Here is a 20,611-nt window from a genome sequence, read left to right on the forward strand (position 1 = left end):
GCCAGTTTGTCGTTTGAATTTTCAGCCTTATAGCAGTTTATTTCTAGCTGTTTTAGAAATACATTAATACCTGCAGTACTATGCTGCAATATATGATAAGAAAATTACACAGCTGCCACTATTACAGACATTCATGCCTCAAAATCTCTTAGAGCAAGGAATATGGACAAAGCCATGAATAATGTGTGGACAAAGGCCCAAAAATAGGTACCGTTGTGACATATTGCCCTATAAACCTAGAAAGGTGATAGAATAGATAGGTATGGCTACAGTAACTGCAGTGTAAACAAGAATGTGGCTGTCAACCTCTTAATGACTTTAAAACCGCAGCTATCTACCCCCACCAAAAATGCAACCTGTCACACATTAAAACTATGTACACTATTACATTATGGATGCAACAGTATTCTACTGATGATCTAACAAAGCTTACCTGGAAGCTCCTCCTGAGATGCAGGAGTGGCACTCATGTCCAGAGCATACTGGTTGATGGACTGCTGGGAACTTTCTTGTGTGGCAATGTTTGGCAGGAATTCCTCAGTGTGGTGAGGGGTTGTTCTGCTGCAGGTCCACCACCAGTGACCTGACAATCACGTGCCACTTCAGCAGCATGCCTCCTTGCAGCATGAAACATGTCTGTGACTCTGTTGCACCTGCTCATAGCTGTGGTTTTGATGGCCAGTGGCATTTACATTTTGTACCAATTTGTCCCATAGGGCCACACGTTGTAAGATACTGGTCCACCTCCTGGACATCAGGACCACATGATATTGCCTTAATGCTTCAATGATGAGGTCATTCCCAGCCTCAGAAAATGGGGGCATATGCTGAGCAGCCATATTGTTTACTGAAAGACAAAATAATAACGCACATAAGGATCACATATGTACAAATAAACTGTGTACAGATAAGGAAGTACATGAAGGTTGTCAGTATTCACCACTTGTTTACAATTTAAAGATTCAGCAGTGGGATAACAAATAACACGGGAGCTACAAAACAGAGTAGCATGACAACTATACCCTTGTTTGTGTCATAATAGATACTCACTTATGCTCATACACCCAACACAACAGTCCATTTGGATTTTATCATAGCAGGAACTCATCTCCTCCCAAATAAAAAAATATAACAGGCTAAGGAACAGATGTGTTAACCAAACAGCAGTGTAGATTCAAAAGTGCTCTCAAAGGAACAATCCATGAATCATGGGTGCATAGTTATCACACAGCATTAGACATTCAGCCTACTCTACATCCTGTACCTCTCAAATGGCTGGTAAACAAGGCCATGTCATGAGTACAGTTCTAACAAATGCTTACTGATTTACTTCACATCATTCCTACAAACACTCCAACATATGCATTTTTAGTGAACAAAATGGATACATACCTGATGGAGTGCAATACTCCTCTGTCAAGATATACTTTCACAAAATAAATGTGCCACTGAGTTTGAAACAACTCTCATCCACACTGGTTTGCCTAGCTACACTTTGCCTTTTTATGACAGTCCACAAAAGTAATTGAATGCATCTGACCTAGTTTGTGCTCCATAGATACTAACTGCAGCATGTACAGCTGAAGTGCATGCTAATCAACCAGTCCCGTGAAGTTACTCAACAATACATAAGGCATCAATGCAGACAGCATGCCCTTTCTCATGCCCTTTCTTCATGCCCTTTATATATATATCTATATATATATATATATATATATATATATATATATATATATATATATATATATATATATATATATATATATATATTCATATATATATATATATGTGGAGTGAAGAAATAGTGGAGCGCAGATGCAATGTAAGCACTGACAGATTGTTAGTAGCAGCTACAATTTACATACGTTTGTGTATGCTACAGGTTGAAGCCAATGCTGCTGCTGCTGCTACTGCCAATTGCCATAGACAGAGAGGGTGAAGACTTTGCAGACCAACAACACAGCAGAGAAACTGTGTGACCTCTGGCAGGCATGAGTCAGATACAGAGCTAAATGCAGGGAACACATCCCAGTGGAATATAAGTTATGTGTTTAACTTAGCATCCTATCCACAGGTATACTTAACAGACTACCTGGGGACATGCTTGGTGTTTCATAAGCATCAGCATCTGGGATTTTCCAAACATTCCTGTATACTATGCTACAACATGGCAGAGGGAACATATACTTTAACACAGGTTTGGAGGTGTGGATCGCAGGTATTCTACAAGTGTAACATATATAGCACTACTCTCCAGTAATGTGTGCCATACATCACAGTCATGTACACAAGAGAACAACACCTAGGAAACATGGTAGGGTCTACATTAACCATAAGGTCTACCACTGGAACAATTGCCAAGTCATGTGTAACGTCATGGGAATCATGTGGTATGCATGCGTTGGCAACCCTTGCAGTTGGCGTGATTTTGATATATGCCACATTCACCAACTGCACCAGATATATGCTATGGGTCATATCTCCAAGGCTCACCTAGATGCATGCTATGCACTAGACTCATGGCAGAGGAAACCCCTCATAGATTCACACATATACACATACAGACACACACACACACACACACATACACACACACACACACACACACACACACACACACACACACACACACACACACACACATAGAGGAACAACATAATGACACACACAGTCTAACTAGTAATGCCATATAGCATGTATTTCAGCTACTGCACTCACAGTGCCTCTGCCTACATACCTCTGGCTGAGGGCACCATGACAATCCACTGACATGTCCCTCAGTGCTCATAGTATGACCTATGCTACCCAAGTTAATATAGTAGAAACAGCTGCAGCAAGCTCATTAAGGGGATGAGGAACACATCCTACCGACAATGCCAAGGTCACCAAAGCCACAGGCCAGTGATGACCTGGGAAGGATCCAGCAGCAGGTGTGGTCATAGGCAGACATAGCCATGCTCAGTAAGTCCCTGCATTGGTTATGAGACAAGCCACAGCACACTGATTCAACACCTAGCAAGCTAAAACTATCTTCCCACAGCACTATACATTTTTACTAGGGTTGCATTGCAGATGACAGTTCTCAACCATAACTAAATCATATGACAGGCAGGATGCTAGGCATGTAGGGTAACCAGACTAACACAGTCTTCTTAGTGCCATAGCAGACACACAGCTTCACTCCCTCACCCCCAAAAGAACAGTCAGTGCCTGTTTGTGACATCCAACCTGTCTCTCCTTAGTCCCTCTTAATATCCTTTGACATTGTAAATGCGATTATATTGAATGGTATGCACACTGTATGTCCCAGACTACAAGACAGATAACTTAAGACTGACCAAGAAACAAGACATGCAAAATAGTGCCTCATATTTCCAAGCAGATATCCAAAATTGTATGTAGTCAGTTACTCCAGTATTGTAAAAGTGAAGCATGTCATGAAATGTACATGTAACTTGTACTATTTTTTATGACTGTACATTATTTTCAATTTTTTGTGTGTGCTGAAAATCACTCTCAACTGTACAGATTTGCCCTGAATGTCCAGATTTTGAACTCATATATTTGGTCTGTGTCTCATACTATTGTGGGGGTCTGTCAAATCACTGGCAAATCATTGACGACTGACATTAGGGACTGATGGCACACATCTGAGTTTCAGAAATCATATCCATGAGAACAGTCATGCTAATGCCTAACATGTTATTCTGTCCACTTCCTAAGTATGAATAAGCATTATTAAAAGAGTGTCCTTATTTATAGGCCTTTGTCCCCTCATTAATTGTGCTTTTGACCAGATTCCCTGCTCTAAGAGGTTGAGACATATGGCGCTGGATGTTTATTGCTGCTTTCTATAAAGATGTATGTGTGAAACACAGGGTTAAGGCACCCATTATGTTTTTGACATGTGCATGGGATGGTGAATTAGATTGTAGAATAATGTATGGATATTTCATGTGTAGTTGCATAGTCTAGTAGTGTATGTGAAACTGACTTTATATTCTTCCTGTTATCACTTAATTTTATCTCAATATTTGGCGTTTGCACATGCTGTGCATAGCACAAATGGCATCAGTTATGTGCATCTGGTTTGCATGCACAGCAGCAGTGCACAAACTGTAGAAGTTGACCACCCAGGTAACAGACACGAACCAGACATCTAAAAATAGACCTGGGATGCACTGTTGTGCTGCGTGTAACAGTAAGAACCTCAGGATAAATATTAGTGTAGCAGATCTTCATTAGAGTTCTCCTCTGGCTGCGGATTACAAGAGTTGGCCTGAAGTTCACATGTTCCTTGGTTCTGATACAAGGATTGCAACCATACTTCTCAACCATACAGATTTATTCAGAATGTCCAAATTTTTGTCTGATATTTTTGGTCATTTTTCTCATAAAATTATTTGAAAATTGAAGTAAATAAATAATACTAAATAACAGACATTTGAGTTTCAGATGTTATATCCTTCAGAAAATATATAATAATGCAAAACCTGTTATTGTAGCAACTTTCTAAGTTTATAGGAGCAATATTTAAATTCTGTCCCTATTTTTGGGTCTTTGTCCCCATTAGTTTTGGCTTTGTCCAGTTTTATAACACTGAGAGGTTGAGAGGTATGACTGTAACTTGTATTTTATTAATGTCTCCTTGCATTACATTGCAATGCAATTAAACATACACATGTAATGTTTAATCCTTCTACAGACAACAGCTGTGAGTGCAAGACTGACATGTATAAGGTCCATGGTTCTATGACAGCAGACATCTCTATTTTTCCAGTGGTGTCCAACCTCACATTATAGTCACCCTAGGTTATAGCAGTTGCCTAGTATTTCTCATATACTAAGAATTTACCTGACTCATGACACATTAATATTGTCAGCTGTATAATGATATGATAATAACTGTGTTAATGAACTTCATTTTTCAAGATTCTAAGCAGCACACACTATTTTCTAATGTTGCTAAGTCCAATAGTTTGCATTCTCAGTACCTGTCAAAACTGGAATTGTGCGAAAAGTCATTATACACTGGTGTTCATCTGCATTGGACATGTCTGGCATTCAGGGAGAGGTTCTGAGATTTAAGTCTCAAAGGTGGAGTATGCAGGAGTCCGAAGTATTTGTTGGACTCATAGCGGATGATTATGGACCCAGCTGTTGCAGGAGCACTATCATGGATCAGATTACAAACCAGATTTATTTTATTTATGCATTTATTTTACATTTGTTGACCAGGATTGTCCAACTGAGCAGAAGAGCCCTTTTTCAGTGGAGGCTTGGGGAGAAAAGTCCAACATATTGTACAATTTTCATTATAAATTAACATTAAACAGCAATTAAACAGATGTATGGAATAGTTTGGCCTGGGACCTGTCCAGTGTTGCCAGTTACAGTGTAGTAATCACTACCGCCATGTCAGGATGAGAAATAGGGATACCCTCGACCGGTGGATCAAGGAATGCAAGAAAGATTGCACCCCACAGATGTGTAAGTATCACTTACAGGCACTACTTGTAGGAGACAGCAGCTGCATATGTTCATTATTGGTGTTCCTAATGGTATTCTGTTGTGCTCTATTTTTGTTCAAAAAAGTAATGCCAGCCCAACGTGGTGTGTAAAAAATATATTTTAATGTGACATAAACAGACCGGTTTTGGCACAAATTTACTTAGCCTTCCGCAGTGTAACAAAACTTCCACAAATAGCCACATGATATATACACAACAGTTGATTGGTAAGAGAACATTATTGGTCACAATTGCTCATTTAGCCCAGGGAGGAATACCCCCCCCCCCATTTAATAATCCATTTTCTTTCTTTCAAGTTTAATATATTATGCCAACCAACTTTGTTCCCTTTCTTACCAATGACTCTGTCTATAACAGTAAATCTGAAATTGGCTGTAGGGTGATTTAAAACATACTTATACAGAGCACTACTTGCTTTTTTGTTTTTAATATCACTAATGTGTTCACTAATATGGAGTTTCACAGGTCTTGAAGTCTGTCCTACATAAAATGCAGAACATCAGCAGGTAGCCAGGGAAACCAAGCATTCACTAGAACAATTAGCAAAGAACTTGATATCATAAACCTGGCCAGTATTCCTGTTAGTGAATTATTTGGTCTTATCCATCCGGATGCAATGAGTACAGTGCCCACATGGGAAACACCCAACCAGAGGATCCTCCATAAGTGTTGTTTGACATTGTGACTGAGCATCCAAGAACCTAGTTTTGTAATGAGTAAAAAAGAGCCCAATGTTCTACCTCTCCTATAACCAAAATGGCATCTCTCTGGGAACATATGGGCAAGCCTGACATCTCCCATCAAGATGTTCCAATTATGTTGAATCACTTGTAAAAGGTTATATGTATTACGCCCATAAGTAGTAATAAATCTGATATGTGAGTCCTGGGGAGAGGTCCTATCCCTTATATCTCATCAGATCCTGTCTATCTAATAAAGATACCTCACTACAGGCCATGGTAACAGTGCCAGAATTGTACCCCATTGCCCTGAGTCTACCCACCAGGTCACACCTTTGCTTTCATAAGTCTTAGAGTCCGAGCAAATATGCTTGATTGTCATAAATTGGGATTTAGGTATGTTGCGTATGATGTGGGGAGGGTGGTGACTAGAAGCATGAAACAAGGCATTATATTCCGGACATTTCCGGTAAACCTGTGTGTCCAATGTGTGATTGGGTTTCCAACTGACCAGAACATCCAAGAAGGTTTTCTGGTTTAGATCAAAGTTGCATGTAAAATGAATACCCCATTTGTTGCTATTGATGTATTCCAAAAATTCATTTAAAAATGCAACATCAGCTCTCCATACTAACCAGCAGTCGTCCAAACAACGACGCCAAATGTTAATCTTGGACAAGTACAAATTGTGAAGGGGATCGTAAATCAATTGTTCTTCCAAATATGCCATAAAAAGATTGGCATACATAGGGGCAAATGAAGCTCCCATTGCAGTACCCTGCATCTGCAGATAACAACAATCCTGATAATAGAATACATTCTTGGTTAGTACATGCTCATTTAATCCCAAAAGAAACATGTTAAAACCTGGTGGGTAGAGTTCTGATATTGTTAGCCAATGTTCCAATGCTAACAGGCCTGTCCAGTGTGGTATATTAGTATATAGGGCAGACACATCAAGGGTAAATAACAAACAACCCGGCTCAAGTTGGGTATCTTGCAGGATCTGCAGGAACTCCCCTGTGTCCGGAATCTGGGCCCTAACATATCTAAGTAAAGGGTGGAGATATTGGGTCAAATAAACTGATAATGGCTCAGTAAGAGATCTCCTACCCGAAACAATAGGCCTACCAGGAGAGTTCTGTAGTGATTTATGGACCTTAGGTAACAAATATATATAGCGTGGTTTGGGATCACTTACCATCAACTGTTTAGAAATAGAGGTTGTAATGATCCCTTCCTCCACTGCCAAGTTCAAAAAGGCATCAATCTGTTTTTTGAAGCCCCCAGTAGGGTCCAGGAGCATATGCATATAATGTTTATTATTCAATTGCCTCTTTGCTTCTTGATCATAATTGGCCCAGTCCATTACCACTACAGCACCCCGTTTGTCAGCTGGCATAATGACCAAGTTCTTGTTAGACTTAAGCTGTGTTAGGGTGTCCTGTTGTATTTTTGAGAGATTATAGGACTTGCTAACCATATCAGAGTAATGTAGATGTAGATGTTTGAGAACTCTATGGAGGAAAAGATAAACAGTGGGGTTCATCAGAGGCATAAAATTAGACCTGTGGAAATGAAATGTTGAATCATCAGACTCATGATCATGTTGGTCAAAAAACAATTTCAAATTCAAAGTACAGCAAAAAGAATTCACATCATTAGCAAGAATACCCTCAGGAACAAAGAATGCATGGATGAAATTAAATTCTTTATTAAGTAATTCAGCTTAAGTTGGAGTTAAAATGTGTAGAAATGTTAAGGACATTATTAAATTTGATTACTTGTTGGTCATGATTTGTAATAATGTCACCACATTGGCTATTCTTGTGGTTTTTCTGCCCTGTCCTATGTCTCCTGACCCTAAAGCGGTGTCAGAGTTGCTGCATTTGGGTGTGGGAGACGACAAAACTAGTGGTGTTTCTGGATCTGTCATGGAGGATGATTCCTCCACTTAAGTGCTACCAAAAGAAGCCACATTCGTCTTCAGGACTGAACTTGGCCTTTTTTTCTTATTGGGTTTAGAACCAGTGTTAGCAAATTTGACACTTTTGTAGGGTCCAAATGGTCTCCTCCCATCATAGTCTGCTTGGTCTCGGTTAAACTTATGTATTTTCCTATCCCTGAGTTGACCCTCCAAAGTCAATAATTCCTGACTTAACTGCTGTAAGCAGGTTTGATAACAGGTCTGCCCCTCGAAAAATTTGGTATCTTCATACAGTTTGGTAAACTCAATCAAGTTGGAATCAATGCATCTGTTATAATAGGCTGATAAGGCCTCTACAAACTCCATGGATGCTTATTGTTGAACCTCTAACCTTTGTTGATCCAATTCATGGTCTGTCTCAGAAACTAAGGGTTGTATACGTACCCGTAGTCCTCTAGGACATATATTACTCACCCTTTATGCTTTAAATAGGTGAAGATGCCACACATTAGTGTTTATAGTCCTCATACTTTTGGATAATTTAGCAAACACATCATAGCAAGATGGTATTGATTCACCCCTGTCCAAGGGATCCCCAGGAACCTTTGTCCCTAAACCGAATATACCATATCATCCCTGTCAGATGACAGACCTTTGAGGAGTTGACCCAAATCCATACTCATCCAAAATACTCAAAGAAATTCTAAAAAACTGTAGATTGGGACAATGTCATTTCAGGACTGATGGAATTACAGCAAGTGTATAAATGATGTCCAAAAGACACTTCAAGATAAATGATAAACCCTAAGAACTGTTATTAAACAGATGCAAACCAAACCACAAGGACACAAAAATGGTTCCAAGTACCCCAACCAAACCATCCAATGTGTAAAAAAAGCTTAAGCCAAAAACCCAAGGAACAATAATAGCCCTTACCCTTGTTATGTGCTCCCAAAGAAGACTAAATCCTTACATTGGACTGCAAGAGGGGGAACAATGATAGCCACCAACAGGATAATTCAGTAACTGCAAAAATTGGGAAGTGCTATGTACCTCAGGCACACTAATCCAAAAACATACACTAATACTGGGCTAGAAATACAAGGCCAAAATACATGAAAATTCACTCCACATATTCAGAGGTCCTATCTAACCATGAGTGTGACCAGGTGATTGGGTAAGCAGACCAGTATAACCTGAGGCTTAAAACAATAAACAGTTGCTGTCAAAAGCAGACGCGGAAACCAATATCCCAATCGAATATTGTTGTATAGTCAGAAAACATATATAGATATTAGAAACAGGGTGAAAAACTGTCAATCCACCCAAAAATATACCATCATTCCAATTGCCCACAGGTGACCATGATTACAATAAAGAATGGGACCACCGATCCTGAGATTAGCAGAGAAAGGGCTAAACAGAATTGCCTGTGGTCAACCCTATCAAATTAAATCATAATAGTTATATCAAATACCAAATTCCAAATGTACCTAGCCTTTGGTATATTTATAGAATAAATCACTAACTTGTAATATGCAAAACTCTGACCAAAGTATATAGCTATAAATTAAACAGTATAATAAAGTTGCATAAAGAACACCCTGACGTACTTAATAATATAAGTAATCTAAAATAAGTCCACAATACTGACATACATAGACAAGGAAAAATACTGTACTCTGTTGTTTAACAATGAACCTTTCAGACCAAAACATTCCCCAGGTTAAGTAAAGTCATATAAAAATCATATACAGTGTGTATGGTCATTCAGCTTCTGTAAAAAGATGGCGTCCAAAACACAAACTCCTGCAAAGAGAGTAATGGTATCCATTGCATTCAACAGGACTCATCAAGTAGGTCTGAATTCAAACCACAATATAAAGACCAAACCAGATGAAGACCAATCCAAGCAATAGCCCCCTAGTTTAGGCACAAATATATGACTGCAGTCAATCGCAAGTTCAGAGATAATGAAAGTAGAAACTATTACATAAAAAAGGCAAACCAGTAATCCCCAACGCTTCAAAGAAATATAGCAATCCTGATCCCAGTTAGCACAGTGCAGTCAAAAAAGCATAGTCCTCAATATACAGCAGCCTAGAGCATCAATAACTTGTGGATAGGCTACAATTTCCCTTATGGCTGTACTCTCATCCAAAGCAAAAACTACAATGACAAACGAAATGTAACTGCGATAATGCAAACAGACTCCAGGGTACATATCCATAAATAAACACAACCCCTAGCCAATAAGTCCAGAAAACATAGTTAAAAATAAACCAGTATACTGTTTGAGTAGATCAAAAAACAGCATGAGTGTCGTAGCTGCTCCCACACCACACGCCAGCAGTCATCAATGTCTTGTGGATAGGCTGGAATTCCCCCTAAAAATGTACTCCAATCCAAAGCAAAATATGCAATGACGACCAAACTGTAAATGCAATAACGCAAACTGAGACTCCAGGGTGTAAATCCGCAAATGAACACAACCTCCAGCCAATAAGTCCATTAGCAAATGCAAACTAAAGAAAAATAGTTAAAGATAAGCCAGTAAACTGTTTAACTAGATCAAAAAACAGCACGAGTGTCATAGCTGCTCCCACACCACACGCCAACAGCCGAGATACCAACATCAATGTCCAAAGCAACCAACCTCAGCAGGTACAGCAAGGGCATGGCACTAAAAGGAGTATCAAAGTTCAAAAAAGTAATGCCAGCCCAAAGTGGTATGTAAAAAATATATTTTAATGTGACATAAACAGACAGGTTTCACCATAAATTTATATAGCCTTCCTCAATGTAACAAAATTTCCACAAATAGCCACATGATATATACAAAACAGTTAATTGGTAGGAGAACATGATCGGTCACAATTGCTCATTTAGCCCAGGGGGAATAACCCCTCAATTTAATAATCCACAAATTAAGTGCCCTGTCAGCATCATCATGGGAAAAATAGAACGCAGCAACCAACATCAGCAGGTACGGCAAGGGCACGGCACCAAAAAGAGTATCAAAGTTCAAAAAAGTAATGCCAGCCCAAATTGGTGTATAAAAAGTATATTTTTATGTGACATAAACAGACCAGTTTTGGCACAAATTTACATAGCCTTCCTCAGTGTAACAAAACTTCCACAAATAGCCACATGATATATACACAACAGTTAATTGGTAGGAGAACGTGATTGGTCACAATTGCTCATTTAGCCCAGGGGGAATAACCCCCCCCCCCCCAATTTAATAATCCATTTTCTTTCTTTCAAGTTTAATATATTGTGCCAACCAACTTTGTTCCCTTTCTTACCAATGATTCTCTCTATAACAGTAAATCTGAAATTGGCTGTAGGGTGATTTAAAACATGCTTATACAAAACACTACTTGCTTTTTGTTTTTAATATCACTACTGTGTTCACTAAAATGGAGTTTCACAGGTCTCGAAGTCTGTACTGCATAAAACGCAAAATGTGAGCAGGTAGCCAGGGAAACCAACCATTCACTAGGACACTTAGCAAAGAATTTGATATCATAGACCTGGCCAGTATTCCTGCTAGTGAATTCTTTGGTATTATCCATCCGGATGCAATGAGTACAGTGCCCACATGGGAAACACCCAACCAGAGGATCCTCCATAAGTGTTGTTTGACATTGTTACTGAGCATCCAAGAACCTAGTTTTGTAATGAGTAAAAAAAGAGCCCAATGTTCTACCTCTCCTATAACCAAAAGGGCATTTCTCCGGGAATATATGGGCAAGCCTGACATCTCCCATCAAGATGTTCCAATTATGTTGAATCACTTGTAAAAGGTTATATGTATTACGCCCATAAGTAGTAATAAATCTGATATGTGAGTCCTGGGGAGAGGTCCTATCCTTATATCTCATCAGATCCTGATATACTTTTTGCACACCACTTTGGGCTGGCATTACTTTTTTGAACTTTGATACTCATTCTGGTGCCCTGCCCTTGCCGTACCTGCTTATGTTGGTTGCTGTGTTCTATTTTTCCCACGATGGTGCTGACAGGGCACTGAATTTGTGGACCTGTGAAGAAAAAATGAGAAGGATGAGAGAAGCAAGTGATATGTATGCTTGCAAACAGTACTGTTATTATAGCATTATAGAAGTAAATACAGTTATTGTGGTAAAATCTTTTATCACATTGACTATGCATTTTTTTCCTTGTAAAGCAAAAGCATGCACACATTAGCATGTTACTTACAAAAACAGTCCACTATTACATAGAAGACAGGGGTGGTAATTTGGAAAACCACACGTCCAAAGTAGAGATTACTCATTTAAGTTGACATAAATATTGCAATGTAAAGTATGACCTATGTGATATAGGGAAATATTGCCAGCCCAGCTATCTGGAATTCGTAAATAATTCTGTGTCATTTGTGAATATTTTTTCTTTGTTTTGGTTGAATCAATTGAACATTTCTGCTATCCTTTTCTCTTTGTTTTCATTTGTGAATATTGATATGATTTATACAGAACTGTATGTTATGTACTGAGCTAAAATGTAACCACAGCATGCCCTGCTGACTTAGAACAGAAAATAAGTTGAAATTAGATTGCTTTATGATTGTGCTATAAAAGTTCTCTCTCAGTTTCAGTGTAGCAGACACAATGTCTAGAGCTAGATGTTTTTGTATTGTCTTGAAAGAGAAGTAATTACTAGGTTTAAAATGTGAAAAGTGTTTTATTGCTTTATGACTTCCTAGCAGCTGCACAGTTTTGAGAGATATGTATTTTTAACACAAAGATGCCACATTCTGTTAGTTTCTATTTTAGTCTGGGAACTGAAGTCAGGTGACAAAAAGTAATGCCATCCAAGCTAACCCAGCAGGAATATTTGTTATTGATTTAAGACCTCTCTCAGAGAGAGATTGTGCATTTTGTATTTTGTCTTGGACCTAGCAAGAACATCCACTCATCATCACCATCATCTTCACTTGCCTTGCTATAAGTAAGATTTATAGCATAATATCTCTTTTAGATATGGGTAGGAATATATTAAAGATTAGTTTAGATGTTTTCTGTATTTATTTGAGACTGTCCTGCAATGTTGTTTTATACTCTTTCCTATGATTTTGAACTCTGAAGTTACTGTCGATTGACTGAGTATTGTCTTATTCTTTTATTATTTACTATTACATATATTTTTAAACCTATCTTTGTGACTGATATTTATGAGACATATTTAAGCTCTTAGAGTACTTGCATATGCATTTGATGACACTGTACAAGCCTCTCCTAAATAGCATTGAAAGTCTTGGTCAGACTAACAATTGGATAATAGTAACATTACACAGTAGGATTGGACACCCTTTGTAAGGGCCTTATAGTAGCTGATAAGTAGGGGTTGGTGACAGTGGAAACTACCTTATGGTTTGGGCAGAAGGGGACATAGCTAGTAAACCTATGCCATCCTTCCCTAGGTGTGTGTGTCTATAAACATTAAATCTCAACATGTGTGTATGTGTCAGCTACTTGGGCAGGGACACAAAGCACTGTTTGGCCAGTGAGGGTGCTGGAGGTCCTGGCTTGGCCCCTCAGCTGAGATCTTAGCCCTATAGCCATGCCAGTGGGGAGTCTTATTGAGGATCTGGAGAAAGAGGGAGAAACCAGCCCCAGACTGACTGTGATCTCTGTATGTTCCTAAGGAAAATTGCAATTTACTGTGTGTGTACTTGTCATCCTCCCAGTGTGTAAGTCCTCCAATGTTGCCAGTGGTGAGGATTGAGGCTCCTTGATTACTGGGCTAGTGCAGGGGTGTCACAACCTATATACCAGGGACAACAAGAGTGTGCTGCAGATTATCATTATACCAGTGAGCCTTTATCTATAAAGTGTAAAATAAAAGAGTGCTTGCATTATGCTGTATTACAAAGGAAAGGTACAATATTACAATAAGCATTGCTTGTGGGTTCAAATACCACACTCCCCATATTTAAAAAAAGATGTTTGGAATACTGTTTTAGGATATCCTCAAAAAATGTGCAGTACTGTTACATATCTACTGATAGTATTGGAAGTGCAGACCTCTATAGCTGTGGTTCATATGGCCTGCTGTGAAATGTAGTCAGTGTACATGGAACATGCATATCCACAATTTACGGCCCCAAGAAAGATTGTTCAATGTGATATGATCTGCAGTATAGTGTGTCTGTGTTAGCAACAGCATAGTATTAAAAGTTGTAAAGTTCATTATTAGCGTTTTGTATTATTATACATAAAATGTATCCGAATCTTGTACATTTTTTGTAGATATTTTTGTATATTATCTGTGTGGTTACTAATATTATTTTTTTTCTGTCACTCCGCCCCTTATCTCCATTTTTTATGTTATCCATATTTGTTATTATTTGTATTGTTATTTTCATTATTATAATTATTTTTTCATTACCTATGGTTTCTTTATTATGTAAAAGTTTCTCTTGTTTTACTGTTAAATACTTTTTCATTTCATATTATTTTTCATTGTGTTTGTAATTATATTTATTATTTTTTATTACTTTATTATTATATACTTACATTTTATTTATATTTATGTCCACTACTTTTGTGTTATGTTTTATTTTATTATGTATTTTCCATTATATTTATGTTAGAATTACAGCACGGCAGGCCAGGCCAGTTCCACATAGTCTGCCTACACTCCTGTCACTGACTACAACACCAAGGGACAGAACCTTTAGGCTGCAGCCTGGCAGCACCCCTCCTGCTTCCCCTGACCTACCTGGACCCTCAGGTAGTTCTGCCCCAGAGGATAGGCCTGTGGTTCCCTCTGGCAGCAGAGGCAGAGGAGGTGAGTTTTGTCACCTGAGGTAAGCTGCCAGGTCAGGTGCACAGGACTGTGCTCTACACAATTAGTGCATGCCTACATCAAGTGGAGATACTGCTCTCTATCATTGTCCTGAATAATACCAGGACACACAGGTGTCAGACACTGTGGCCATTGGCGAAGTGAGGTGACAGTGATGACAGTTCGGTGGGTGAGAACTCAATTCTCACTGCCACTAAACATGAGGCCCATAGGTCCATGATCCTTCATCCTGTTCCCTCATCAATCCAAGGTATTCACCCCTCTATTGTGTCCTTCACCAAACCTGCCTCTTGTCTTGCATGTCTTGTCTGTCTGCAAATGCTTCCTCACTTTCCCAACTACTCTACTCCAGACTTGTCCATGTTCCTTCCACAACATTCCACTCTCGCCAAAAAAAGTGCTCCTGTCTCCCAGAAAAAGATCATCCCATACATAGCTTTCCATTTCACATGTGTCTACTTGACACATTTTAAATTTGGTACAATTGGCTCCACAACACAATTATGTTGTCACAACTCTTTGTAGTAGTGACAGTCCAAATTTTGCTAATAAACTATACATGTGCCCAGTTGTTACTGTTGAAGAAATGGATAGTTATGGTTCTTCCCTAGACCCTTCCTGCACAATCCTGCCTTCCTTTCACTTTGTTTTTACCACTGCTTGCTCCCCATTTCAGCATGTTCCTATCTTCCCCATTTATTTTCTTTAAAGAAGCATTGCAAGATGATGTACAATGTCCAGCATTGTGCTGCAATGTTTAAAAGTGCTTATTAACTTTGATTGGATAACAGTTCCTTCTAGCAACAGACGTCATCATTACTGCATTGAGTGCATACACAGCTGATTACTCAGATTCATAAATATCACAATTTAGAATATTAAGGTACACATACAAGTATTTGGAATGATAGATGCACCTGTATTTGAATGAAGTACCATTTGAACCAAATGAATACATCAGCAATGCATCTAACAGTTAGTGCTACAGAGTCAGTTGAGTATAAGGTGCATTTTACACATTGTAAAGATAATTTCACAATAAAGTGCTGTTGCGTACACCTGCTACTTAAGTAAACCAATTAATATTAATGAAATACCTGTTGTTCTATTATGTTTCTAAGTTTGTAAGAGCAATATTTACAATCTTTTGCTTTAGAGATGGCCCCTTTCCCCATTGTGTATGGCTTTGTCCAGATTTTTTGCTTTACCAAGAAGACAGGTATGTTCCTAATATTTATTTAATACTTTATCAGCCTTGCTGTGCAATGCTGCTTGATGTTCAGCATCCTGCGAACATGCTTTATTGAGGATATGTGACAATATTGATTATTTAAAATACATCTGCTAATTAACTGACTCTGTGGTTGGATGGATTAATGCAATGTTGATGGAGTCACATGGTACTGAGTTTGAAATAGGGTGTCTGCATAAATCTTATAAGTGTGTATGATACGTTTGCATACTTTCAATGCTCCTAGTTCCATTTAGCATTGCTTCGTGATGGTGTGCTTTGCTCACCTTCGTGCAATGATTCTTTAAAGAAAAGAAATGGAGAAGATAGTAAAATGGTGAAATGGGGAGCAAACGGGGAAAAACAAAGTGAAAGGAAGGCAGGAATGTGTAGGAGGAGTGTAGGGAAGAACTATAGCTATCCATTTCTTCAACAGTAACAACTGGGCGCATGTGTATATTTCAAATATTGCTTTTACACACATGAATATTTGCACAGGATTTGTGTTAACGTACATTTTGATACTCTTTTTATTGCCTTTAGGATAAATTACTTGCCAGACAACCATGGATGTTACAGTGAACAGACCAAAACAGTGATTTTTAAATCTGGGTATTCAGCAGAAATAAGTACAGTTGAAAGCTATGCTACAGAGTAATGCATACATACCTGATTTTACAGTTCAGATATTCATTCCCAAGTTCATAGAACTCTGTGTTATGCAACTAATCCATCTATAAGTGTTAAGGCTGCAATAACAGTACTTTATATAATTATGCTTACTTCTCACTTGCTTGTCACATCCTGACCGAGCGGCTGGCATGGGGCCTCACATCTGAGGGCCTCTCTGTAGTTGTGGAAAAAGAAAACAAGAAAAAGCATTATGAATACCAGTTTCTACTATATTCAGCTTGAAAATTTACAAGAAATACATGGAAAGTATACATACACATGTCTGGGATCTGCCCTGCCCAGCACTCCCTGATCCAGCAATTAAGGGTATCCTTATTTTCTGTGTTGCAGGTAGTCATAGTAATGATGACATTGTTCCCCCATTGTTACCCAGTACGGGGGATACCAGTCACACTGGTAAGGGGCCTGGCCAAACTATCCCAGGCTTGTGACTTGTATTGGGAGCTTGTGTCATTCTCCTCTAGCAGCAGTGGCCCATGGTCCTTAACCAGGAGTCCTAATGGTTAAGGTGTTTGTCTTACAAACACAAGGTACAGGGTTTGAAACTCACAGGGGATAATTGGCTAGGATTAAAATGGCTTTCAAGGGAAGTTAGCCTAGTACTAATCTATGAACCTATGAAACTATGAACAATAAAGACCTTGGACTCCTGGACACCCCATTACAGTGCTCTAAAATGCTCACCGCCTCACCAACATTTGCCATTGCTGCACAAGGCTGAACTCAAAATGTCTATAGCATAATTCCAACATATAGCATGTTTTCCTGCTGAGTGTGCTTACTGAGAGTGTGCACTGTCTATATTTTGAAAAATTCGAAAAAGCTGTGTGCTGCTTAGCATCATGCAAACACTGTAAAACAAGTGCATTGGTTTGCGTGATGCCAAGCAACTCATACCTTTTTCAAATGTATCCATAATTAACTTGCAACCAATGCTACTTCAAGTTTATTTTGTTATATTACCACTTTACTTGTATCAGCTGCAATGTCACAATAGTATAAATAAAGTCTGTATTCCCTAGATCATCTGCACTGCAGTCCAACACTCTACACATATCACCCCAAGATCTTTTACATGTAGTCACGTATCATAGTATTCATTGTTAAGTTGATGGTAGGCGTGTAGCACAGCCCCAATTACCAGGTTTGCATGATGCCCAGCAGTGCTAACCAATAGAAATTTAAAGCATCCTGTTTCTATTTTGTAATGTCTGGGTCAGGTCTGATACATGGGTGTTTCCATTGTGGAAATGAAGTAAGCATTGCCAAATGCCACTGTGTGCCACGCAAACTGGTATAAATAAAAGAAAGAAAAAGAGGGAAAAAATCACACTATATAGATATAACTAGTTCTGACAGTCTTTCCATGGTTTGGGGTGGTATTCTTCCTATGTTCTTTATAAAATTTGGGTTTGAAATAATCATTCATGATGGACAGCAATGAATACAGATGGATGGTTTCATATAAGACTAGGAGGTTAGGAGGTATTGGGGGTGGGATGCCAGTACTCTTCTGTACATGGATTCATTATCTGTGTTATTCTATGAGGTTTTGTGGCTAACACTACTGGTGCATGCCTCAAAACCTCACTTAGGCACGTTGCCCAACATTAATATGCATTGCGCTTTTCCAAAAGCACATCATGGCCTGTGGCAGTGTACATGGATACACTCTGTGTAGGCTCTACATGAAGCCTCCATGGAGTTTATTGAATCCTGCTGTGTATCTTTCTACTATTGAATTCTGCTGTGTATCTTTCTACTAGTCTTGAAGCTTGTGTTCTATAAGGAGGTGGAATTTTTGAACAACTTGCAGGAATCTACACACTTCTTTCATTACCTGCCTGTGAAGTATATACTTCTGTCACTGTTAATGGATACCAGGATTCCAAACATAGGCACCACTTCCTTTAAATGTTTTTTAACATACTGTGACTGTGTCTGCCTTAGCACATGGGAGAATTTCTATCCAGTGGCTAAATATACATACAATCACTAGGACATAACTAAATCTCTAATATTAGTAACTGAACTCTCCCTGTAAATTCTGGAAGCCCCCCCCCCCCACCAGGGGTTGGTAAGACAGCCAATCTAGTTTTTGCTTTATGTCTTACAATATGACATTGACAAATTAAACAATTCTGGCAGATTTCTTTCATCATAATGTTTGTGAACATGGGTGGCTGAAGAACCAAATGATACCTCGTTATGTAAAGCTGACTCCAAGATTTAAGACTTTATCTCCTCAGCAAACTTTTGGATATGAACCCAAGCATATCTTCTCAACACTGTAGCAGTAGCAGTAGCCCTAGATAAAGTTTCTGCACAATCAGACACACTTTTCAAAACATGTTTAGATACCTAAGAAAGGATAGAAATGCTTTGGTTTAAAAAATATCTTTCTTCTGTAGGAAGAATGGAAGCCAATTCCTTCAGACTGTCCATATGATAGAGCAAACATTTCCACATAAATGCCTGGCAATTCAGAATTCTAAAAGTGAAAGAGGTAAAATAAAACATTCTCTTACCTGTACTGCCCAACATTTTACCCCTCTTTAACACCAGGTGAAGGTATTGGTATTGAGGACCAGCCTGCTGCCAGCATGGGAATCAGTTGAAATGGCAGTTGAATCTGACATAAGGGAGAAAAAAGCAATGTATCAGTCTGAGGTACTGTATACAACTTATTTGCTTTTTTTTTGGACCTGACAGCTGGGTATCAGGATGAGTACAGGCAGCATTCAGCACACATCCTACAGGGCTGATAGTATAGGAAGAAAGGGAAAGGAATGAGGTATTTCCATGTATAACATATTATACCTGCTCAGTTCAGTGGGAACATCTATTTGTTCCCATAAAACCTACCTCATCCATCCTGGCAAATGCTCGATTAAAAGAAAATTCTTCCACAAGAGGATAAGAATTAAAAAATTTTGCTCAGAATCAGATGGCTCTTTCTCATTGGTGGTGCAATTTATAATTGTGCACCAACAATGATTCACCTTTTTAGGGAAATGTCTCCCTTCTTGGACTTGGTGCAATCTTGGAATTGGTATATGTATAAGTTCAAGGGGTGTGGGGGGACTTGCCCCCATTGGGGAGTGTAGGAGGCTTAGTCTCTAACAGAAAACAACTAAAAGTGGATGATTTTTTTGTCTTTGAATTTTGGACATTTTTTTGTACTTTTGAAACCTTGGCATTTAAGACATTGATGTTTCATTGTAGAACACAGTAAATGAGTTGGGCTTGGGAAACTGCAGGAGAAGAAGCCCTGTCTATGACAAAATCAGAATTGTCAAACTGACTTCAAATGAAACAAGAGTAATTTATTAACACACTCAATGCTTTGGCCTCAAAAACGCTTTCCGGGATCTTGGAAGGATTTTTTTGAGGCCAAAGCGCTGAGTGTGTTAAACTATTCTTGTTTCATTCATGGTCAGTTGTTTTTTTATAATTTCCTTTTCTGTGTGTTTTTTATTTATCAAACTGAGTTTCCTGAGGAATAAATTTACAGGGAATGTCCATCTGTAAAAGCTTCAACATACCAGATGTAATGCCTGTAATGCCTGCCTAGCCAAGGAACTCATCTTTTTTTAATAGTAGCAACTTTATCAGAACAGTGTTTAATTTTTTTTTTCTTAATAGGAGTTCCAGCAGAAGAGGAACAACTTGAATGGAGGACATTTGCCCAATCTAATGGTCTGTTGCTCTGGTT

At 38.7% G+C, this 20,611-nt stretch overlaps 1 long non-coding RNA gene across 1 annotated transcript in view; it reads right to left on the bottom strand.

Annotated features, from left to right (window-relative positions):
• Positions 1–439: 439 nt before the first annotated feature.
• Positions 440–20,611, bottom strand: part of LOC122809632 — a 137,251-nt gene continuing 117,079 nt past the window's right edge. The window contains exons 2-3 of the long non-coding RNA XR_006365931.1: positions 16,987–17,050; positions 440–847 (exon numbers count right to left, since the gene is read on the bottom strand). This is a non-coding gene — a long non-coding RNA (uncharacterized LOC122809632). The remainder of the gene's footprint in view (positions 848–16,986; positions 17,051–20,611) is intronic.

This window comes from Protopterus annectens, chromosome 8.part0 (assembly GCF_019279795.1).
Source record: "Protopterus annectens isolate FY-2018-M chromosome 8.part0, PAN1.0, whole genome shotgun sequence".
Lineage (NCBI taxonomy): Eukaryota > Metazoa > Chordata > Ceratodontiformes > Protopteridae > Protopterus > Protopterus annectens.